A 22,031-nucleotide genomic window follows, 5' to 3' on the forward strand; every position below is an offset into this window, starting at 1 on the left:
TATTAAGACTTCCTATATGAGAGTGAATCATATATATATACCTTACTTAATATTCCTACGCTTCCTCAGCCTTGGTTTAATAGAGACTCATTCGTTAAGGCTTAACCCACTATCTGCTCGGAGACGTATAATCCAATCACTCTCTTTACTCTCAGTGTGGCTTCTAATGTCGCCACCTCTTATATTAGTAGGCATGATCTCCAACACTCTAAAAAGAAAGGTATGTGATTGGTCATTATTCATTACATGTTTAGCTAATGCATTGTTGGATGATTCTCTTCTGATATTATATATGTGTTCTCTTATTCGGTCTCTCAACTTACGATTCGTTTTACCTACATAGAAACTAGTACAAACTTGACATACAGCAAGATAGACTACATTGCATGTCATACAGTTTGCTTCAACAGTGGTCCTAAAAATTTTTCCAGTATCAGGATGTATAAAGAGTGGATTGGTATCAATATACGAACAAAAATTGCATTGACCACAAGACATAGTATGTCCTGCAACTTCATCACTTCTTGTCTCTTTCGGGTAACATAACATCCTCTTCAAATTTTTCTTGTTTTTATATTGAAATTTTGGGGTGTCACCAACAATATTTCTAATGTCATCATCAATCTGGAAGATGGTCCAAAACCTACTGATGATGTCTCTTAACCTGTGGTGATCAGATGTAAATGTTGTAGTAAATTTCACCATAGGTGTAGCCTTAGTATCCTTGACATGGGTATCTATATCCCTTTTAGGTCCAAAATATGGTGTTGCAATAGTGTGTCTTAAAATATGTATATTTTCTAAATTATTATTTACTTCATCAATATTGTATCCCCTACATACTAATCTGCCCTTCAAGTCATTAAGTTCAGTATCAAAACCTTCCTCAGTTGGATTCAGCCTAGAGGCCCTTATGGCCTGGCCTTTAATGATGTTTTTAAAAACAAAAGAAGGATGCATACTCGATCTCATTAATAGAGAGTTGCTGTAACATGACTTCCTAAAGATACCTGTGTTAACTAAACCATTCGGTAATCTTTCAATGCATAAGTCTAAGAATTCGATCTTATTCACTGAGTAGTTTAACATAAATCTAAGATAACTGGTTAAGCCATTCATAACTCCTAGGAATAAATCCAATTGCTCTATAGTCCCTTTCCATAAAATAAAAACATCATCGACAAAACGTCGAAAAAATAAAACATGTTGCAAAAAGGGTTCTATTTTGAACAAAACACTTTCCTCCCATTGGGCCAGGAACATATTCGCGTAACTGTTGGCGCATGGTGCGCCCATTGCAACACCATCAACTTGCCTATATATTACGTCATCAAAAATAAAGATGTTATTCTCTAGTACCAGTTCCAAAAAGTGTACTAATAAATCTATTTTTACTATAGTGTAATTGCTGTGTGCTTTCAAATATTCAGAGATGTATGTTAAACCAAGGTTATTCGGTATAACCGTGAACAGAGATTGAATATCTAATGTAACAAAAATACAATCATCTGACCCTTCACAATGTCCAACACAATCATAGAAATCCAAAAGAAATTGCTTCGAATCCCTTAGGACATATGTGTTTTCATTCAAAATGGGTCTTAAGTTCTTTTCTATGTATACAGAAAGATGTTCGGTAACCCACCTGCAACCAGAAACTATGGGTCGCATGGGGGGGGTCATGGACATCCTTGTGAATCTTTGGAAGCCCATGCATAATGGGAATCAAGGGTTCCTTTATGGTGAGATACCCATAAAGGTCTTCTTCTATCAGTCTGCTCAGATACAGATCATATAGTGTATCCCTGATCAATCTTATAATATTGAATGATGTTGTATTACTGATAACTTCATAGAAACTGTCACTGAGCATGTTCTTCATAGCTACATAATAATGATTTGTGTCCATGACAACAACCCGGCCTCCCTTATCCACCGGTCTAACAACAATAGTATTGTCATCTTGTAAACTCCTAAGACTTATTCTTTCTCTATGTGTAAGGTTATCTGCATAGTGATGTTTCCTGTTTTGATTCTCATTATAATATTTATGTAGCTCATCTTCTGTGAGACGTTGATAAGTTTCTGCTATAGGATGGTTTATGGGAACATATTCACTAAGTTTCTTAAAGGTGAAATTCCTATCTGATTTATCTCCAGACTCACATCCTTTGTAGAGTAACTTAAGCATAATATTTCTGCAAAATAGTTTTAAATCTACTATAGTTTCGGTGATTACACTATAACTTTTAGGTATAAAATTAATTCCCCTACTTAACAAATTAATGTCAGCATCAATCAACTCTCTACTAGAAAGATTATAGACTAAAGTCTGCCCTATTTCTTCCACATCCTTTTTAGAGTTTGGTTCTGTGGAAACTCCTCTGAGTACTTCCTTTTCTGGCGTCCACGGCTCATGGAAAGCGTACGTCTGGGGCCTTTCTTCATCCACCTTGAACAGTGTGATCAAAATGCCTTGGGGAGAGGTAAAAGCAAAGTTACCTTCAAATCAGGCCTTAAGCTTTTAGCACACACACGACTCTCTCAGGTAATGTCAGTGATGCAGTCACGTAATTCACTAGCTTGTTTGTATATGAGTGATGATTTAAAGTTAAGCTGTCTCCTTCTGTCCCTCTTATTACTTGGTGATTTTCAGGACAATGTGCCTTATTACTTTAAACGAGCTTTTTCTCTGTTTCTCAGAAGAGATGGAAGGTACAAAAGGACCTTTACAGTTCAGAAAACGTAAACAAGTGAACATCATTCAACAAAACGTTAAAGTCAGGCAAAACAACATTGAAGTGGAGTGGTTTAGAATTACTGATTTAGGTGCAGACTGTGTTTAAATACTTTCTAAAGTTAATAGCTGAAAGTGGTTTGAATTTTTTATGGTTAAATTTAATTAAACATTTCTTTTTACCACTGAATGTTTTTCCTGTCAGTTATGCAAAATTTACTATCAGGTAAACTCAGCTGCTGACTGAGTTTTTACTTTATGTGATATAATATAGCAATAACCCATGCCTGGGTGTGGGTGATGCTGGATTTACCCACGGTTGGTGTGGTTTGGTCATGAGGACGAAGCCTGAGTGGCCAAACAAAGACAACCATCGGTAAAGCCAGCATTATCCACACCCAGAAGTGGGTTATTGCTATTATACAACATTATTTAAAAAAAAAAATACTTACTTTTCTTAAATAATGGCATTGTATAATGCCTCCTTGCTGCCCTTCCGCAGCTGTCTGGTATTCTGTGGCAGTTCTGATGTACTGCACATGCGTATGCTTACACAGTACATCAGAGCTGTAGGTGGAAGCAACGGAGAAAGCAAGATCTCCGTTGCTTTTTACAAAATGTCTCTGTATGTTAAAGGAGTTTAACATAGCGAGACAGCTTTAAAAAAAGCAATGGAGAAAGGAAGATCTCTGTTACTTTTTTTAAAGCTGTCTCTCTATGTTAAACTCCTTTAACATAGTGAGACAGTGTCTAAAAAGCAACAGAGATCTTGTGTTCTCCGTTGCTGTAAAAAAAGACTTATACTAATGGAAAAAGGCTGGGCGACTGGACCTTTTTACATTAGTATAAGTCTGATTTACAACGTGCACTCTGACCAATCAGCGTGCACGTTTTGGAATATTACTGGGGGGGGGGTATCGTTGTATAATACAGCATTTATCTTGCTTGCACTGAGAAAGCCAAATACTGAAATATTTCAAAATAAAAAGGTTAATAGTAGATTATTATTATTTTATTTGCATTAATCAATGAGACAACTGCAGGGCATCTACATGAAAGGAAATTATAAACCCCATGTCACATTTTTAGTTCTCAGTCTTCTTTATTTGCTTTTTGTTGAAACTTTTTCAGCTTCTGGCTACCAGTTATTTCCTCATGTGCCTCTAAAGTTAAGAGATGCAAAATTTATTGCTGTAACATTACTACTGTTACTGTTTAATATATATCAGTAGTACATCTAGGACAAACAAAGACTTAACAGCAGCATAAGCAGGCAGTAACACCCAGCATGTGCTGCAACATTGTTGTTCTGTGTGGCTGATGAACTTGCAGAGAGACAGAGAGAGAGAGAGAGAGAGAGACAGGGAGAGAACAAATGTATAGTATTTGTGTCAGCTACCAAGGGAAGGCAGAATACAGAAAAAGTGTTGAGGAGTGTTTGCTAAAAGGGTAGGGCCATGGAGAGTAGTCAGAGGGAGGAAAAATAACTTGGTAGATGTTTTGTTAAAATAGTAAAGCATTGCTTCTGAAGGATGTGCTGGGATTCATTATCTGGGGTCTAGATGAGAAGTAAGGTTATGAGAATGAGGAGATTATGCAGAGTGTATATATATATATATATATATATATATATATATATATATATATATATATGTATGTATATATGTATATATAGGTCTACTTCTAATTCCACAATAACGAAGACCAGAATATTGAGATGAGAATCACGAAACTGGAAATCCCGAACTGAGTAAGTATTCCCAGGGCAAGTAGAAATATGCCCTTTCTCCACTGTAGTGTGATCCCAGAGTTGGTATATATAATTAGGGGGTGTGGGGGCATAGCCCCCCACCTAGGTGGGTTTTAGATAGTGTGGTGTAGTTTAATGTTGTGTTGGGCAAGTGTTTACCTGCCCTGGGAATACTTACATGGTTTGGGATTTTCAATTTCATGATTTTCTTCTCAGTATTCTGGTCTTCGGTACTGTGGGATTATGGTATTTGGAAGTAGATCCATATTAAATTCTTGAAAGCCGACAATGTAGAATCTGACATTGTCAACCTGAGAACAGCGAAAGTGCAGAACATTGAGCGGGTAAACGGAAATCTCCGTAAGGGGAGATTTCCATTTACTTCAATGTAGTGCGGTCTCGGAGTTGATATATTTAAGTAGCAGAGGGTGTGAGGGGCACAGCCCCCCATGTTGGGGGGGGGTGCAGGGGGACTTGCCCCCCTGCCTACACTCTTTATTTATTTTTATTTTGTTTTTATTTTTACGAATATATATATATATATATATATATATATATATATATATATATATATATATATATATGTGTGTGTGTGTGTGTGTGCGTGTGTGTGTGTGTGTGTGTCTGTGTGTGTGGGGGGGGGCTGAGTGTTTATTGGAGAAATGTAGTGGGAATGCAAAGGGAAGAAGAGAGAGAGTAAAAGTGAGACAACAGGTAGTTGGAATAGGAATGGAGGGATATCACTTGTAAGAAATAACTGGGGCAGGATTTGGGGCTGTGGAAGATGAAAAGAGGGGGGATACAGGACTATATGGATTATGCACAAAAGGATTTTGAGGTGGAAGCATTAGTGTACTGCATTTTTGGGAATGCTATTACAAGTGTGTTCTGCTTAATGTCCGGGATAGGTTTTGTGCAGTAGGACACTAGGTTACTAGGGCATTACGCACGCATATTGCGTACTATACTGTACAGGCCTATTGTACTGTACTGTACTGTACTACTTCTACTGAGTAAATAGCCAATATTCTTTACTGTGTTTTAACTAATACAGTAGTGTACTATTGCATTATATATGGTTATGTAATAAAATGGATAAGTAATGTGCATAATATACATAGTATACATACAGTAATACACAGTACTGAATATATACATAGTACAGGTATACTTACCATAAAAGGAGCTTGCAGGGATAATGTAGAGCTTGCAAGGATAATGTAGTGTTAGGTGAGTATAACTACATGATAATGAACTTACTGTACACTACAGTAAGTTAAATTAACCTTCGTTTATAAAGTTTTTTATTTGTAGTTTTTAATGTTTTAATTTTTTTCTTTTAAATTGTCTTATTCTTAAATAGTATCACCGGCTTTATAAACTTCCTTCTATCGCACACTTTTAAAACTTTTTTATAGCACACACTTTTTAAACTTTCTTATATCACACACAAATAACACAAGATCAGGATCCTGCAAATCATTATCACTGTCCTCCACTTCCACATTTTGTCCCACTAGAATAGTCTCAGGTTCAACTATCTGCGTCAATTTATCATCACCAAAAATATCAATATCACCTTCTACAATGTCTGAAGGACCTGCCTGTGGCTTTTCTTAGGTATGTGTTTGCTTCTTCAGGTATATGTTCAATGTGGCTTGTTTAATTTGCTTCTTTTTTTCTTCATAGATTTCTTTATATGTAAAAATAACAGCATGGGCATTTCTCTCTGTCAGTAAAAAGCATTCAGTGCCTGGATCAATGTCTTCTGTAATCTTAAGCAAATTGTCTAGGTCTACAAAGAATTTGGCAAGTCCTTTCACAGTGAATCTTCTTTGCACCTGTTCTTTTTCTTCTTTTTCTACTGATTCCTTTCCCTTGCATCTTCTGCAGCTATATGCTCATGTTCCAGCTCCAGCATCTCCTCATTTGTCAATTCCTCTAGACCCACTTCTAAAAGTTCTTCTGTGTCTTCACCATCCACCAGGTTGTTTTCCATCTCAACAACAGCTTTATTAATCCTTGCAACCTCCTCCTCCCTAGCAAATCCTTCAAAGTCATGGATGAATCTTTTCAAAGTCTTCTTCCAGATGCCAACATACATTCCTTGGTGACATTATCCCAAGCCCAAGTAAGGTTCTTGATGCAGCAGTAGATGTTGTATTCCTTCCAGAACTGTACCAGTGTCTTGCCAGTACCTTCATTAACTGCATCAATAACACAAGCAAAGGTTCTCCTCAGGTAGTAGGCCTTAAAATCAGCAATAACCCATCGATCCATGTTAGGATAAAAAAGGTTGTGTTTGGAGGCAGGAACACCACTTTGAAATTGAGATGGAGGTCACCAATAAAAGGAGGATGTTCTGGAGCATGTTCAACAATCGTTAAAATTTTGAAAGATATAACTTCTTCTCGACAGTACTTCCTCATTTCAGTAGCATAACAATTCAAAATGGCATCCTAGAAAGGTTGCCAGATCAACCATGAGTACTTATTACTCCTATAGTACACAGGTAAAGTGTGCCTACTGATGTTCTTGAAAGTCCTGGGATTTTCACTGTGCCAGATCACAAATGGTTTCAATTTGTAGCCTGCAACATTGCCTCCTAACAAAACTGTCACCCTGTCCTTAAAAGCCTTAAAACCTGGCATTGTCTTGGCCTCTTTATGGATGAATGTCCTTTCAGGCATACATTTCCAAAATAGGGATGTTTCATCCATACTGAATATCTGAAGGGGCAAACATCCACCCTCTTCAATAAACTTATCCAGGACATCCACAACTTCTTCTTCAGCTTTCACATCAGCACTCTCAGATTCACCACTCACATTCACACTATGTAGTGAAAAATGCTGTTTGAAGCTCTTAAACCACCCAGAGCTAGCACTAAACTCAGCACCATAGTCTGGTCCTGGTTTTTCTTTGAGCATCTGGAACAAGTTCTGTGTCTTGGCCTGATTGTCATGGTGTGTGGGGGATATGCTTCTGGGTCTAGTCCTCAATCCATGTCTTTAACAATTGCTGCATATCAGAAATAGGCCCATCTTTCACTTTAGTTAATCTTGTAGCTTTCAGTTGAGCAGATCCTTTCGCACCTTGGGTCACTTTTTCTTTGTTTTTCCAGAAGGACTGTTGGGCAAGACATGCTTAACTCACAAGCAATAAGATTCACTCCTTTTCCACCTTCATGTTGTTTAATCACCTTTAATTTTGTTTCCAAGTCAATAATCCTCCTTTTCTTTTGTTGGCATCACTAAGACTAGTTTTGGCATGCTTGGGGGCCATAATGCACTTGACTTGGGATTGTACTTGACCTGGGATGCATATACTGTTGATCTTGGATGTATATGCAGTCAGACATTGTTCAGAAGGACATTAAGTAGTGCAAACCTGTATTACAAAGATAAAATTATACAAGAGATAGGAAAATCATAATAAAATCTGTCAGAAACTAGGACAGTGGAAAGTAAACAACCAGGATGGCCAAGAGCACTCTGCCATGGTTGATCTGTGACCTTTTGAAAAATTAATGATTTGCTTTAAGTTTTCATGTGCTGGGTCTATTTTCATAACCCAAGCAACTTAATTTTTTCTCCTCATGTTAGTCAAATTGTTGCACATTACCTATATTTATTGCAGTTTTAAAATGTAGTAGGATACATGTTTTCGTTTGCTGTGAATTTACTTTTTTGTCTTACCTAGTAAATGGGATAAAATATATAAAATCAAAATATTCTGTTATAGTATATTAAATGTAATGGTGGAGTAATTTATTTCTTGAATTTTGCATTGATTTTGCATGCATAAGTTCATTCAGATGACTGCTCTAGACAATTAGCATTTTTTTAGAAATTTCAGAGAGGAAAACAAGATGGCAATTACAGAGAATATAGGGAAGGATATGAGACCCTAAGTCAGCCAAAGTGTTCTAAAAAGAAAAAACAATTAACTGCTTTGCAGTTAACAAACAGCATAACACAGAGATAAAATGGGACAGAGAATGCAGGCCTAAGATTTAAAAACATTTCCATTACATGTTTCGGTATGTTCTGCCGGAGCCCCTTCTCCAACAATTAAAAGAATTCAGATCCAAAAGTATATCAGGATTAGGAAGACAAGATAGTCCACATACTTTAAAAAGCATGGCAAAAGGTGCTGTTTCCATTAAGAAATGCTCTAAGTGAAAATACTGACACACGCTTTGGCTGTCAGTCTCCCTTTTGCATCATAAATTATTCTAAATACGGACCCACATTTCTAATTGAGCTCATACTCTATTGTTATGTTTTACTTGTGGATCACATAGCTGTAAATTTTATCTGTCGTACCAAAATAGTCTAGAATTGGACATTCATCAGTAAGCAGATTGCTGGAAGAAGAGAGGTAAAAGAATTAGTGGCTTCCACCTTCCTAATTAACTTAGTCTTACTTTTTAGTTTTAAACAGTTTAGCAAATGTGCTTGGCCCAGAAGTAATGTGTTGGTGATTCAACAGTAAATGCACTTGTCTTTAGTACTACAGGGTTAGAAGGCTGAAGATTCTATTGCTACTCCTGCTGAATGGATTGATTTTTGGTCCTGGGATGGCATCCACATTCAAGGCCAATGTCATGGGCCTCTAGATGACAAATTTGCAGATGATTGCAAATTAGGATTGGTCATAGAATCCCCCGCCAACACTAATGTTCTCCAATAAAGACTGACACAGACAAATAACTAGTGTCAAAGCCGTAGACAAAAACTAAATGCCAAGAAATGCACAATAGTATTATATGGGAAGTTGGCCACTGGTGGTAACTACCATATTGACAACACACCCCTAAGAGTCACACAGTAGTCAGGGACTTGGGGGCACATGTAGGAAGTGACCTAGCCTTTGAGAGTTACTGTCTATGAGAGAGAAGAAATCATTCAATGTTGTGCAATTTATAAACAAAGTATAACATCTACAGTGGGTCCAAGGAGGTCAATGTTCTACTGCATTTGGCACTCATCAGACCTATCATTGGGTACAATGTCTCCTTTAGTATGTACAGGCATATCCAACAATTGGGATGTCCACAGAGGTTCCTTACTAAAAGAATACAGGGTGGAAATAACATATCTTATGCAGATTGCCTCGAAGCCCTATCCCTGGATTCTGTCTCGCACAGGCTGTTGTAGGAGGATCTATGCTAACATGCAAAGCATCTTTGGAGCCCATTCTGATGAACAACATGCATATTCATATGAGCTTCCCAAAAAATATAAGTTGCCTGTTTGTTTTTTTTTTTGCTTGATAATACTATTTACTGCACTTTTATTTGTGTTCTGCTTATTTAATACTGTATTTTAATACTGTAAACTATACTGCACTGTTTGTAATGCATTTGTCTGCTTTACTGTGCTTGTTAAATCATATTTTGTTGCTGTTTTCACTGTTGCAAAGCTTTTTGCTACTTTTCACTGTTTGCTAAGGATATGTTCTGTTTGTTATGTTTTCCGGCGAAGCAGTATTTTAAATAACTGATTTGTTTGCTGTTTAAAACATTCTTCAGTGTCTCTTTGCTGTTTTTTCTGCTGTTGAAAGCATTTTTAGTGTCTCACTGCTGTACCTTTGTTGTTTGAATCATTTTTTTAGCATTTCCTACCTAGATTAGTGTATTTGTAGCATAGTCCAGATACAGGTTTGCTGCATCTGGGTCTGTTTGTAGTGGCTGTTGTATTCTGAACTCATTTTCCAAGCCATCTTTGATTAGAAGGGGACCTTCTGCACCCATGTGAGAGAAGTGTGCTGATTGAAGCCTGTCTGGTGAAGGGATTGTTCTAGGGCATGGAGTCATACCGACCAAGAAAAAGAAAGGGAAAACAGCAAGAGACAACAAAGAGCAAACAAGGAAAGAAAACAACAACTGCCACATAGGAATAAAAACACTGACAAAAACAAAACCATCAGCCAAAGAAAAAGGATGAAGGACAATCACAATGAAAACAGGCAAAGTCTTACATAACTGAAAAGAATTAGAAGAAGCCCTAACAAGAAAACCCTAACAAAGAAGAAACAACCTAACAAAGTAAAAGAACCTCAAACAGTACTAAAAACACCTATTAAATGCAACCTCTTAATAAAAAATGAAAACAATACAAACTTGCAAACCAAACCACAGAAAAGAAGTTCAAGGTACTTGTCCCGATGCTAAAACATACCTTAATGGCAAAAAATAACAACAATTTTAAAGATAAGTCTTTTCATCCTGTGCAATAACAAGACTTCAGATAAAATTCCTTTTAAACTCACCACTTAAATACTCCAATCACATTCACATAATTCACTTAAAATCAAAAGAAAGTCTCCATTTAAAACACAGCCTCTCCCTTCTATATCCATTTAAAAATCAAGTTTCAATAACCGTATGTTTTTATAATACTATACAATCACAGTAGGCTTTCTAATTTACATAAATCAAATGGTATTTTACCTTTGCAGTGCTTTTAATCTAAGAATAGTAGCATTTGAAACATACTCATTTAGTCCTGGATAATTGGATCCAGAATAACTCTTATTTTGTTTTGATTGGCAATTTTTATGTCAGCAATTTTGTTTTTGAGACCTTACCTAAAAAAAGGCACTATGGAGAAGGCAATAGCCTTTGCCAGCAGCTGAAAGCCTAGTGGTGTCAGGTATTCCTTATCTAACCTGGTAAGTGCGACATCTGTGTGTCTCACTATGGAGTCCCCAATGACAAGAAAATGTGGTTTATGAGTGATATGCCTTAAGGGCTTGGTAGGTGAGACACTGGTGTTGCTGTGCTAGTTGTAGCAGTCATGTGTTTTGGAGGTCTCTGGTGTTTCAGTAAGTGTTTTGAGAAAACCTCCTTGTATTTTGATTTATGTGCTGGATGCGTACTATGTGTATGAGTAGTGGTACTATGTGTATGAGGAGTGGTGAGTGAGTTGACAGCCTCTTCACTGTTACTGTTTTGAGTGCTAGAGAGCAGGGATTCAAAATTCTTGGTGTAGCTACATCTCTTGAACTTTGTACTAGAGTGAATTATTAGTAAAGGATTGTCAGTGAATATGAGGCAGTTGCTACACTACCACAGGAGACCCAACTCAACAATGCTAGTGGAAAAAACAAGGGTAGTCTGATTGTCAATAATGCTAGGTCTGAAGAATTTTAATCACAAAGGTGGTGCTTTCAGGATTTATCTAGGAGGTGCTCTGTAGATGGGTGTTTCTGATGGGTTTTTTGGCTGGTAGATTAATAGGTCACAGCTCACTAGCATTACTTCTTAGACCGGAAATGTACTAAAGATGAAAAGTACACTAATGTACTACAGCTGTATTTAAGGGAAAATTGTTGAAATTATCTGTTCAGCTATGGCCCACAATTGCATGGCAGTGCACAGTGCTGAGCAAGGTGTAAACAAGCAGAAACCCGCTCAAGCTTGGTGCTTAAATACCAAAAGCTAAAAGTTTAAAAAATCTTTTTAAAAAGTTCAAAAGAACCAATGAAGGTGCTTACTCCAAGCCCTAGGAAGTCCTTGCTTTCACTTTCAGGTGAAACAAGATGGCGGCTGTTTCTGAAGCAGGAGTTTTGACTCATGCAGCTGCTTCTACTATTGTTATTTCTCATTTGGCTTTGGATACTGTTTCAGTGTATTTTTCACCTGTATCTTCTTTGCCTGGTTCTCTGACCTCTGTTGAAGGTTCTACTGTTTTGAAAGATGTTGATAATTTGACTTTACTTGACTGGGGTGATTCTGTGGAACAACAGGATTGTTCTCAGACTTCTACTGCTTCATTGTTTGCTGTTTTAGCTCCCCCAGTGGAGAAGCCTGCTACTTCTACTGGTGCTGTAGCTTCTGCTGCCTCTACTGCTGTTTCTAAAGCTAAACCCTTTGCTGCTGTGTTGAAAAAGGCAGTTTCCTGCTTCTGGCAGTCGACATGGGTCTAATGAACAGGCGAGGATTGTTTCTAAACTTTTGGTGCATTTGAAATCTGCTCCAGGTCAGGCTTTATGATGTAAGTTTATTTGGTATTGTTTGTTAATGTCTTTGTCTGTTTCAGTTCAGTCTTTGTATACTACTATTCACTGGGGGAGGGATGCTTTTGCTGATGTTTATTTTGAAACTGATGAGGCTGCTTCTGCTTTTGTTCCCAGTTTTTCTAAACATAATTCTCAGAAGCCATGGTCTGACTAAGTGTTGTCTGAAGTAGATATTCATTCTAAGCGTAAAATTATTTTGTATTTTCACTCTATTTATGTTACTGAGGCACATGTTAGAGAGTTTTTGCTCTCATGTTGTGCAGATGTTTTTTCTTTAAAAAAGGCCTTTTGATACTCATGCTGGTGACATTTGGGATGGGGCCTGGGAGGCCTGGGTGGCTTTACATTTGCTTAGATACTGGAGTTTTCCATTTGGCTGGCGTTTGTTTATTGGCTGGTCAGAGGGGTATCTTGAAATATGCAGGACAGCCTAAATCATGTTTCTTTTGTGGTGACTTCTCACATAGAAGATGTCCTCATTCTGGGTCATCTGAGCATTTTGCTAGGGCTTGTCCCCAGTGGTGTCGGTTGTGTTTATGTTCACATGTGGACTCTGGTTGTCCTGCTGTGCCCCCTGCAGCCTCTATTTCAGCTGAGACCTCTACTGTTTTGTCTGTTACTGGCTCTGAGCCAGCTTCTAGTGCTGTGGTTGCTGATGTTTCTTTGCAGCAAGCTGTGGATCCCATTCCTGACCCACCGCCTCCTTCTTTATCAGCTTCAGTTCCTGTAACTCCTTCTGGGGATTCTGAGGTGGGTTCTTTGTCTATTAGCTTACCAGGCCCTGTAGTTACTGGCCTTTCTAATGGGATTCCCCTTTCACTTATTATTTATGTTGTTCCTACAGGACTGAAATGTTAGACTCCATAGGAGGTTGTATGGGGTATCTGATGCTTCTTCTCCTGGTGCCAGTACTAAGGTGTTGGGCTCCTCAGAGAGTGTTGGCTGTATGGCATTAGCAGATGTTAGTTCTGATCTGTCTGAGTCCCAGTCAGAGATTCCAGGTTCCAAACGGAGGTCTTTAAGGCTTAAACACACTAAAAGGGCTTTGGATGATGATTCTAGTTTTGTTACTGATGGTTGACCTGTCTTTGTCTGGGCAAAATGTCTTCTGCATCTTGTTTGCAATCGGAAGGTTTTTTTTTTGGGGGGGGGGGGTTGGACTTTGGGGACTGATTACTAATCTGGCATTGTGGTTCTGTATCATAAGTTTGTGGTGGTTAGGGATGTTCGTTTTACATGGTAGGGCATTGGTGGTGGATTTATTGTGTAGGCATTCTTTTATACATTTTGCTATTGTCTATAACATTATTTCTGTAGCTGAACACCATTTATTATTTCGGCTTTTATAGCCTTATTTTCTTATTGACTGTCACATTGTTTTTTTTTTTTTTTTTTTTAGGGGACTATAATTGTGATGTTATACCATAGGATTCTACATCTAGGCAATACTCTAGTGTTTGTTCTTTAAGGACAGTTTACTCCTGGCTTCCCTTACTGTGTGTAGCCCTGATGCTTTTACTTATTTTCATGGCACTGCATGCACCTGTATTGATTATTGTTTTTGTTCTCCCACATTTGCTGCAGTTTCTTCTTCTTTGTCTTTTGTACCCTACCACCTGCTTTGTCATTTTCCTTTGGTGTTTCCTCTGCATCTAAGGGTAAGGGTTTGCCTAGATATACTGCTCCCTGGACTTTTACTCCTGCTTGGCAGGATGTTGTTTCTGAATTATGGGATGATCATTTCACTCTTTTGCCTTTCTTTCCGTCTCTGTCCTCATGGTGGTTGGCCTTTAAGGAAAGTTTGTGGCTTGTCATAATTGGTTTGCCCAGTCTTTATTATTTTCAGTTTAAGCAGCCTTCTGATGCCTTGTATGTTAATTTCCAGTCTGCTGTACGTCAGGACCCTGCTGTATGTCAGGACCCTGCTAGTCCTCTTCAGCATCCTCGTGAGCTGCATTTGTGCAATATTGTTTGGGTCAAGGTAGTTCTTTGGAACTTGGATGATTCCTTTAAGTGTAGGGTGAGGAATTCCTTCCTTATGTGGGCAAGCGTCCGCTTATGACAGAGACCTTTACTGATAGTTTGCTAACTTCTTTGTGATTTTGTTATAGCTAAGGAAGGTATTTTGCATGAAGTCAATTCTTATTTGTGTTCCTTATATGGTGGCAAGGTTTCTCCTGCTGACTCATGGCCCATTCTGGCAGTGCCGGCTGCTTTAGTGCTGGTCTTGGTACACCTATTAACTTGTTTGAGGTTCATTGGGCCATTTCTTTTTTTAAGGTTGATTCTGCTCAGGGTGGGATGGGCTTTCATATCATTTTTATACTCTCTTTCTGATGTTTAGTTGTTAGTAGTTTTTCAGTTGTTTAATGAGTTGTTTTGTAATGGTTTCCCCATCCTGACTTTTTGCGTATTGTCCTTAAGTTTCCCTGGAGGAAGGGTGAATGCAGGGTCTTAGGTTCATAGGTTCATACTAGGCTATCTGCCCTAGGGCATTCATAAGCCTAGCCAGAGTGTGTTTGGCTTTCACCACCCATTTTAAATTAATTTTGCTATGCCCTTTTTCGAGGTTGGTATACTGTGCCTCTGTCTAACAGTGACACAGAAGTGATACCCAGGGTAAACCTACAATCTCTCATCCACTCATCAAGATTCCTCTTGAAGAGAGTCAATGAGGGACTCTGCCTAACCTGGACTGGGATTTTATTCCAGAGTGAAGGGAGCCTCTGGGTTATGAATCTGTCCCTCCAGCATGTCCTATTTATTTCAGTGCTGAGGTTCAAGTCTCTCAAGCACGTAGTTCGATGGGATTTGGATTTTCTGAGGTGCAGCATGTCCATTAATTCTGGGTTGGACATGGCTTTATACGTCAGGCACAGATCGCCTCTGAGCAGGCGGTATGCCACTGAGTAGAGCTGGAGTTTCTTTAACCAGGCAACATATGGCATCTGTTTGAGCCCTTTGATCCTCTTGGTGAGGTACTTTTGGGGTCTTTCCAGTTGCTGCAGATGTCTGGTAAGGTACATCCCAAAAGGTGTATTGTACTCAATTATGGGCCTGATGAGGGATGAGTAAAGAGGCACGATGACCTACCCTGATCTAGATGTGAATCCCTTCATGATTAGGTGGGCTATATAAAATGTTTTTCTAACCACTTTGGCCACGTGGTTGTCAAATGAGAGATTGCTATCAACTTGGGTCCCCAGGTCCCTAATTACTTCTTCTGTACTTAATGGATTACCACCTATGTGGTAATTTGTGGGCACTTTGTTTTTGCCAAATGAGATGACTATACACTTTTTGGTATTTAGCTTGAGGCCATGGCTCTGGCACCAGTTGTCTGTTTCTATGAGGCCCTTTTGGAGGATGCTTGTGTCAGCTGGAGAGTCGATTATGGCGCCCAGTTTGCAGTCATCTGCAAACTTGGTCAGCCACAGTCCTTCCGTGTTGGCCTGTACCTCCGAGAAATATATACTGAACAAGAGATGTCCCAGGACTGAGCCTTGTGGGATGCCACTTGTAACTGGTTTGGAGTCTGACATGGCTCCAGCAATTCTAACCATGTGGGTTCTGTCCTTGAGCCAGTTTGCCACCCATCTAGTGACATAGGGGTTTATATTTAAGCTGGTGAGCTTATCTATAATGCCCGAGTGGGGTATTGTATCGAAGGCTTTTGCGAGGTCCAGGTAGGCTATGTGGACCACCTTCCCCTTGTCAATGGCCTTGGTGACCGTTTCAATGAAATCAACCAGGTTTAAGAGGCAGAATCTGCCCTTAACAAAGCCGAACTGGGTAGGATCCAGTGTCTGTAGGTCCCCAATATCTTTATTTATGAGGTCCATAATGATCCTTTCCATAGTTTTGCAGACCAAGCTATTCAGGCTTATGGGGCGATAGTTTCCAGGATCCGTTGAGGCACCACCTTTGTGGAGAGGGACCACTGTTGCTGTACGCCACTCTTTGGGTACATATCCTGTAGTAAGACTGAGAATGAACAGTAGTTTTATGTTTGGGTTTAGCTCTTCTTGGAGTTCATGTAGGACGCAGCCCGGGACACCGTCTGGTCCCATTGATGCTGTGTTTTTTGCTTTGGAGAGGGCGGCTCTTACCTGAGCATCTGAGATGTCAGGGGGGCAGCACTCTGCTGGGATAGATATTTGCCCTTTTGGTGGGGAGAGGGGGAGAGGTTTGCGCTGAACCTGTCAGCTAGGATGTTGGCAATGTCTGTAGGTTTGATGTATTTTTTGTCATTTTGGACTAATTCTGAGCATATCTGGGAATTCCCACCCAGGTTTCTAACATAACTAAAGAAAGCCTTGTGATTATCCTTAGTGTCCTGTGCAATTTTTCTCTCGAAGCTGGCCTTAGACAATTTTATGAGTGCCCATAGTTTTTTGCTAATACTGATCAGCGATGCTTTCCCTTTTTGAGATTTTGCTCTATAATGTAGTAGCTTCCTCCTTCTGTTGTATAGTTTGTTTATGGCTGGGGTCCACCAGACAGGATGTCTGCCTTTGGAGGATTGGGTCTTGGTTTTATTTGGGATTGCATGATCCATGCATTCCTGAAGGTGTTCATAGAATGTATTTATAAAGGATTCTGCGGTCTGGGCCATATTTTCCACAGGCTCAGGGGCTTTGAAGGATTCCACCTCGGTTTTGAGAAGTGTGAAATTTGTTTTAGAGAAGTTTTTCACTGTGGTTTTCTGGGCAGGGGGTGGGGTCGGGATGTGAATATCCAGTGAGATTAGTTTATGGTCTGATCTTACCAGTGAGGGATACATTTCTAGTCTGGAGCATAGAGTCCCCATATTGGTGATGATCAGGTCCAGTATGTTTTCCCCTCTTGTGGGAGTGGTAACAAGTTGTTCCATAGCATTTGAGTTTATAAATTCTAGGAACCTTTGGGCTAGGGTGTTGGAGCTAGAGTAATGCTCCCAGTCTATGTTTGTGTAGTTGAAGTTGCCCAATATAATGGTGTTTGGAGAGACCTTCATATTTTCCAGTGTTCTCAGGAAGGTCGAGTGGGGTTCCTGGGTTTGGGAGGGTGGTCTGTAGCAGGCTATAAACTGGAAGGCAGTTTTACCCACTGTTAGTTGCACATGGATAGTCTCTGATGCTTTGTGCTGTGCCACCAACCTGGAGGTGTGGGTATCTTTGACGAATATTGATACTCCCCCTCCTTTTGTGGTTCGGTCCAAGTTTTGGGGCCGAAAAGCATGGTATGAGGTATAACCTGGTAGTGCTGGGGTGCTCTCAGGAGCCTTGAACCAGGTTTCTGTTACTGCACAGATATCGATGTTCTCCAAGCTAAGGAGAGTTTCGAGTGTGTGCATCTTGAGGTTTAGACTTCTGGCGTTGAGTAGCATTACTCTTAGTTTCTTATCCCTTGTGATACCTAATGGAGGTGGGTTTGTCTTTTGAGCCTTGCCTAAAAAAGGCACTATGGGGGAAGCAAGAGCCTTTGCCAATATCCAAAACCCAGGGGTGACAGGTGCAAGCCGTCCCTAGCGAAGCATCGTGGCTTGTCGAGCATGTCATCCCAGGATGACAGGCATTGGATCCCCTTTGAATGACACCAATACTTAAGCCAATTGTTGAAATTGATCATCTTGTCTTCATATTGTGGCATCATTCTTGGTGAGGGTAAGATGCTACTCAAGGTCAGGGTCATACCGGCCTGGGCTACATGCTCAGAGAGCTCCTCTATGTCTCTTTTCATGTAGTCCAGGGAGGTACGTCTCAGGTCATTCATGCCAGCATGGACAATGACCGAGTCATATTTGTATTTGCCTTGGAGTGACCTGAGTGCTTGTGTTATGTGGCGGATCCTAGTGCCCGACTGGCAGCTCACCGTGACCTTCTCCTTGTTCAGCCTGGTGAGCGGGACGTCAGTGTGCCTGACGATAGAGTCACCTATTACACGTGTATCAGGTGTGTTGTTTAGCCTTAAGGGCTGTGGCTGTTCAGCACACTGGCTTTGTGAGCTATGTGTTGCACATGTTTTGTTTTGGGGTAGCGGTTGCTTGGGTGTCTGCTTTGGAGGTCTCTGCTGCTTAGACAGATTTTTATTTAGAGCCTCCGAGTATGTTTTTGTGTGTTTATGTGTTTGGTTTGCTGTCGTGGTAGGTCTATGTGAGACTGGAATTGTAGTGAGTGTGGTTTCCTTCTCCTCCTGACTGGTTATGCCAGTACTAAGTTAAGAGAGCTTAGCCTCCAGTTTGGCTCTATGGTTGCATCTCTCACATGTGTTGAAATTTGTTGGGAGGAGGAGAGGGTTGTCTGTGTACATGAGGCAGTTGTAACATTGCCTCAAGATTCCCAGATTCACCAGCTGGACCGGAGAGAAGATTGACAACTGACCTTTGGACATGCTAGAATAGTATTGAGATTTCCTTTATAATTGAAAAAAAGGGCCAGTGGGGAACAAGGTACTCAAGGGGAGTTTGTGAGGGTGTAGTGCTTTTAATTTTTTAGTGCTGACTTATATAATTGCTTTAGTGAGCATGTGCCAGGTAACTTAAATGCAATGTGTTACAGGTAACTTAAATGCAAAAACGATAAACAGTAACTTTCTTTCAAGTGAAACAAGGAAATAAGTACAGTAAGCAATGCAGATATCACTAGGGATCCACAGAAGCGCTGAAAAGCCGTGTTTTAGGTGGAATTAGCGTTTCAGGGAAATAACAAGCAAACAAACAAGAAGCATACAAACAAAGCTAGATTCAGCAGGCCTCGATCTAGTCTATGCTACAGCAAACAAGGTGAACCAATTTCAGTAAGAAACAGTTCAAATATGCAGGCACTATAAGCCTTTAATCAGAAATTCCCAGCTCAGAAGGGCAGAGTCCAGCCTCTCCTCCCACAAGAGTGCAGACCACAAACCTTCTTAATGTAAAATAACTGGCCTGAAGCCCAAGTGCTTAAACCAGAACTAATACACTTTTAGAATAACAGACACTGAGCCCTCAATCAGCAGTTCCCAACTTAGAAGGATGTAAGCTACCTGTCCTGCCACCACAGTGCAGGCCACAAACCTTCCTAATGTAAAACAACTGGTCTGAAGCCCAAGTGCTTAATCCAAAATACTTAGAATGATAGCTACACTTTAATCAAGTTACTACCAAGCAGTAATAAATACAATTGAGTACTATTAAGATGACGCAAAAGCAAAATAAAGTAGGAAGAAACACAAATACAGTAAAAGCAGATACATTTTTTTTTTTGAGTGAGCAAATGAGATGGGCCCAGGAGTCACAGGACAGAAACAAGTGCAAATGCAGGCCTTCAAATCAGAAAGATGAGGGAGATGGAAGACTGCCCAAACGGCCAATAACTACAAATTCTGGGACAGAACCACTCCTTATGTGGTAGACAGGTTAGCTAATGCTTACCACTCCACTCCCACTCATAAGCTAGAAGGCTTCCCTCCAACACAGAAAGGCTTGGGGGCTCAGAAGCTTACAAACAGTCCTGGATATAGCAAATCTGTATCTGGAACACTAATTACAGGAAAGGTAGGAAAAAGGCTAATTACAGGAAAGGTAGGAAACAGTTTTTTTTTTTTTTTTTTCCAGAAAAGTAGCAAAAACAGTAGTAAAAACAATTCACATGCAGTGCAAGCTGGCACACGAGTATGTAGCAATATTAGTCCACACACAGTTAGAAAAAATGTAATTAAATTAAAAAGGACTAAAAGCAAGTACAGAAAGGGTTTATTGGGTAGAATGCGGTAAAAAGATGGGACTGGGGGAGTATCCTAGATCAAATCTACAGTGGGGCGGGCACTGCAAAAGCCACCAAATTTAAACTACAACCAAGAACGGGGGGGGGGGGCAGTTTCAACAGAGATGTGAGGAATCACAGTACAAATTATAAAACCAGAAAAATATATACTGATCTCTGTATATTTGCAGAACAGTAAAACAACAGATATCTAAGCAACAATTTAGCTGTATAATACAGAATAATACAGAAAAATATACTCAGCCCTATATATTTGCAGAGTCTTGTAAGGCTCTCTCTCAGTGCACAGGTTCCAATTTAAATGCAGACTGTTTTTAACAGGTCAAATTAAGGGAACCTGGAGTTAAGCAACACACAAGCTATAAAAAACGGTTATATCAGCTGAAGACAAGGCAGAAAATGAGGGGGGGTGGGGAAGACAGTTTCAACAGAGATGTGAGGAATCACAGTACAAATTATAAAACCAGAAAAATATATACTGATCTCTGTATATTTGCAGAACAGTAAAACAACAGATATCTAAGCAACAATTTAGCTCTATAATACAGAATAATACAGAAAAATATACTCAGCTCTATATATTTGCAGAGTCTTGTAAGGCTCTCTCTCAGTGCACAGGTTCCAATTTAAATGCAGACTGTTTTTAACAGGTCAAATTAAGAGAACCTGGAGTTAAGCAACACACAAGCTATAAAAAACGGTTATATCAGCTGAAGACAAAGCAGAAAATGAGGGGGGTGGGGTGGGGTGGGGAAGACAGTTTCAACAGAGATGTGAGGAATCACAGTACAGATTATAAAACCAGAAAAATATATACTGATCTCTGTATATTTTCAGAATAATAAAACAACAGATATCTAAGCAACAATTTAGCTCTATAATACAGAAAAATATACTTAGCTCTATATATTTGCAGAGTCTTGTAAGGCTCTCTCTCAGTGCACAGGTTCCAATTTAAATGCAGACTGTTTTTAACAGGTCAAATTAATGGAACCTGGAGTTAAGCAACACACAAGCTATAAAAACTGGTTATATCAGCTGAAGACAAGGCAGAAAATGAGGGGGGTGGGGAAGACAGTTTCAACAGAGATGTGAGGAATCACAGTACAAATTATAAAACCAGAAACATATATACTGATCTCTGTATATTTGCAGAACAGTAAAACAACAGATATCTAAGCAACAATTTAGCTCTATAATACAGAATAATACAGAAAAATATACTCAGCTCTATATATTTGCAGAGTCTTGTAAGGCTCTCTCTCATTGTACAGGTTCCAATTTAAATGCAGACTGTTTTTAACAGGTCAAATTAAGGGAACCTGGAGTTAAGCAACACACAAGCTATAAAAAACAGTTATATCAGCTGAAGACAAGGCAGAAAATGAGGGTGGGGTGGGGAAGACAGTTTCAATAGAGATGTGAGATATCACAGTACAGATTATAAAACCAGAAAAATATATACTGATCTCTGTATATTTTCAGAATAGTAAAACAACAGATATCTAAGCAACAATTTAGCTCTATAATACAGAAAAATATACTCAGCTCTACATATTTGCAGAGTCTTGTAAGGCTCTCTCTCAGTGCACAGGTTCCAATTCAAATGCAGACTGTTTTTAACAGGTCAAATTAAGGGAACCTGGAGTTAAGCAACACACAAGCTATAAAAAATGGTTATATCAGCTGAAGACAAGGCAGAAAATGGGGGTGGGGAAGAAAGTTTCAACACAGATGTGAGGAATCACAGTACAAATTATAAAACCAGAAA

This window comes from Protopterus annectens, chromosome 5.part1 (assembly GCF_019279795.1).
Source record: "Protopterus annectens isolate FY-2018-M chromosome 5.part1, PAN1.0, whole genome shotgun sequence".
NCBI classification, from domain to species: domain Eukaryota; kingdom Metazoa; phylum Chordata; order Ceratodontiformes; family Protopteridae; genus Protopterus; species Protopterus annectens.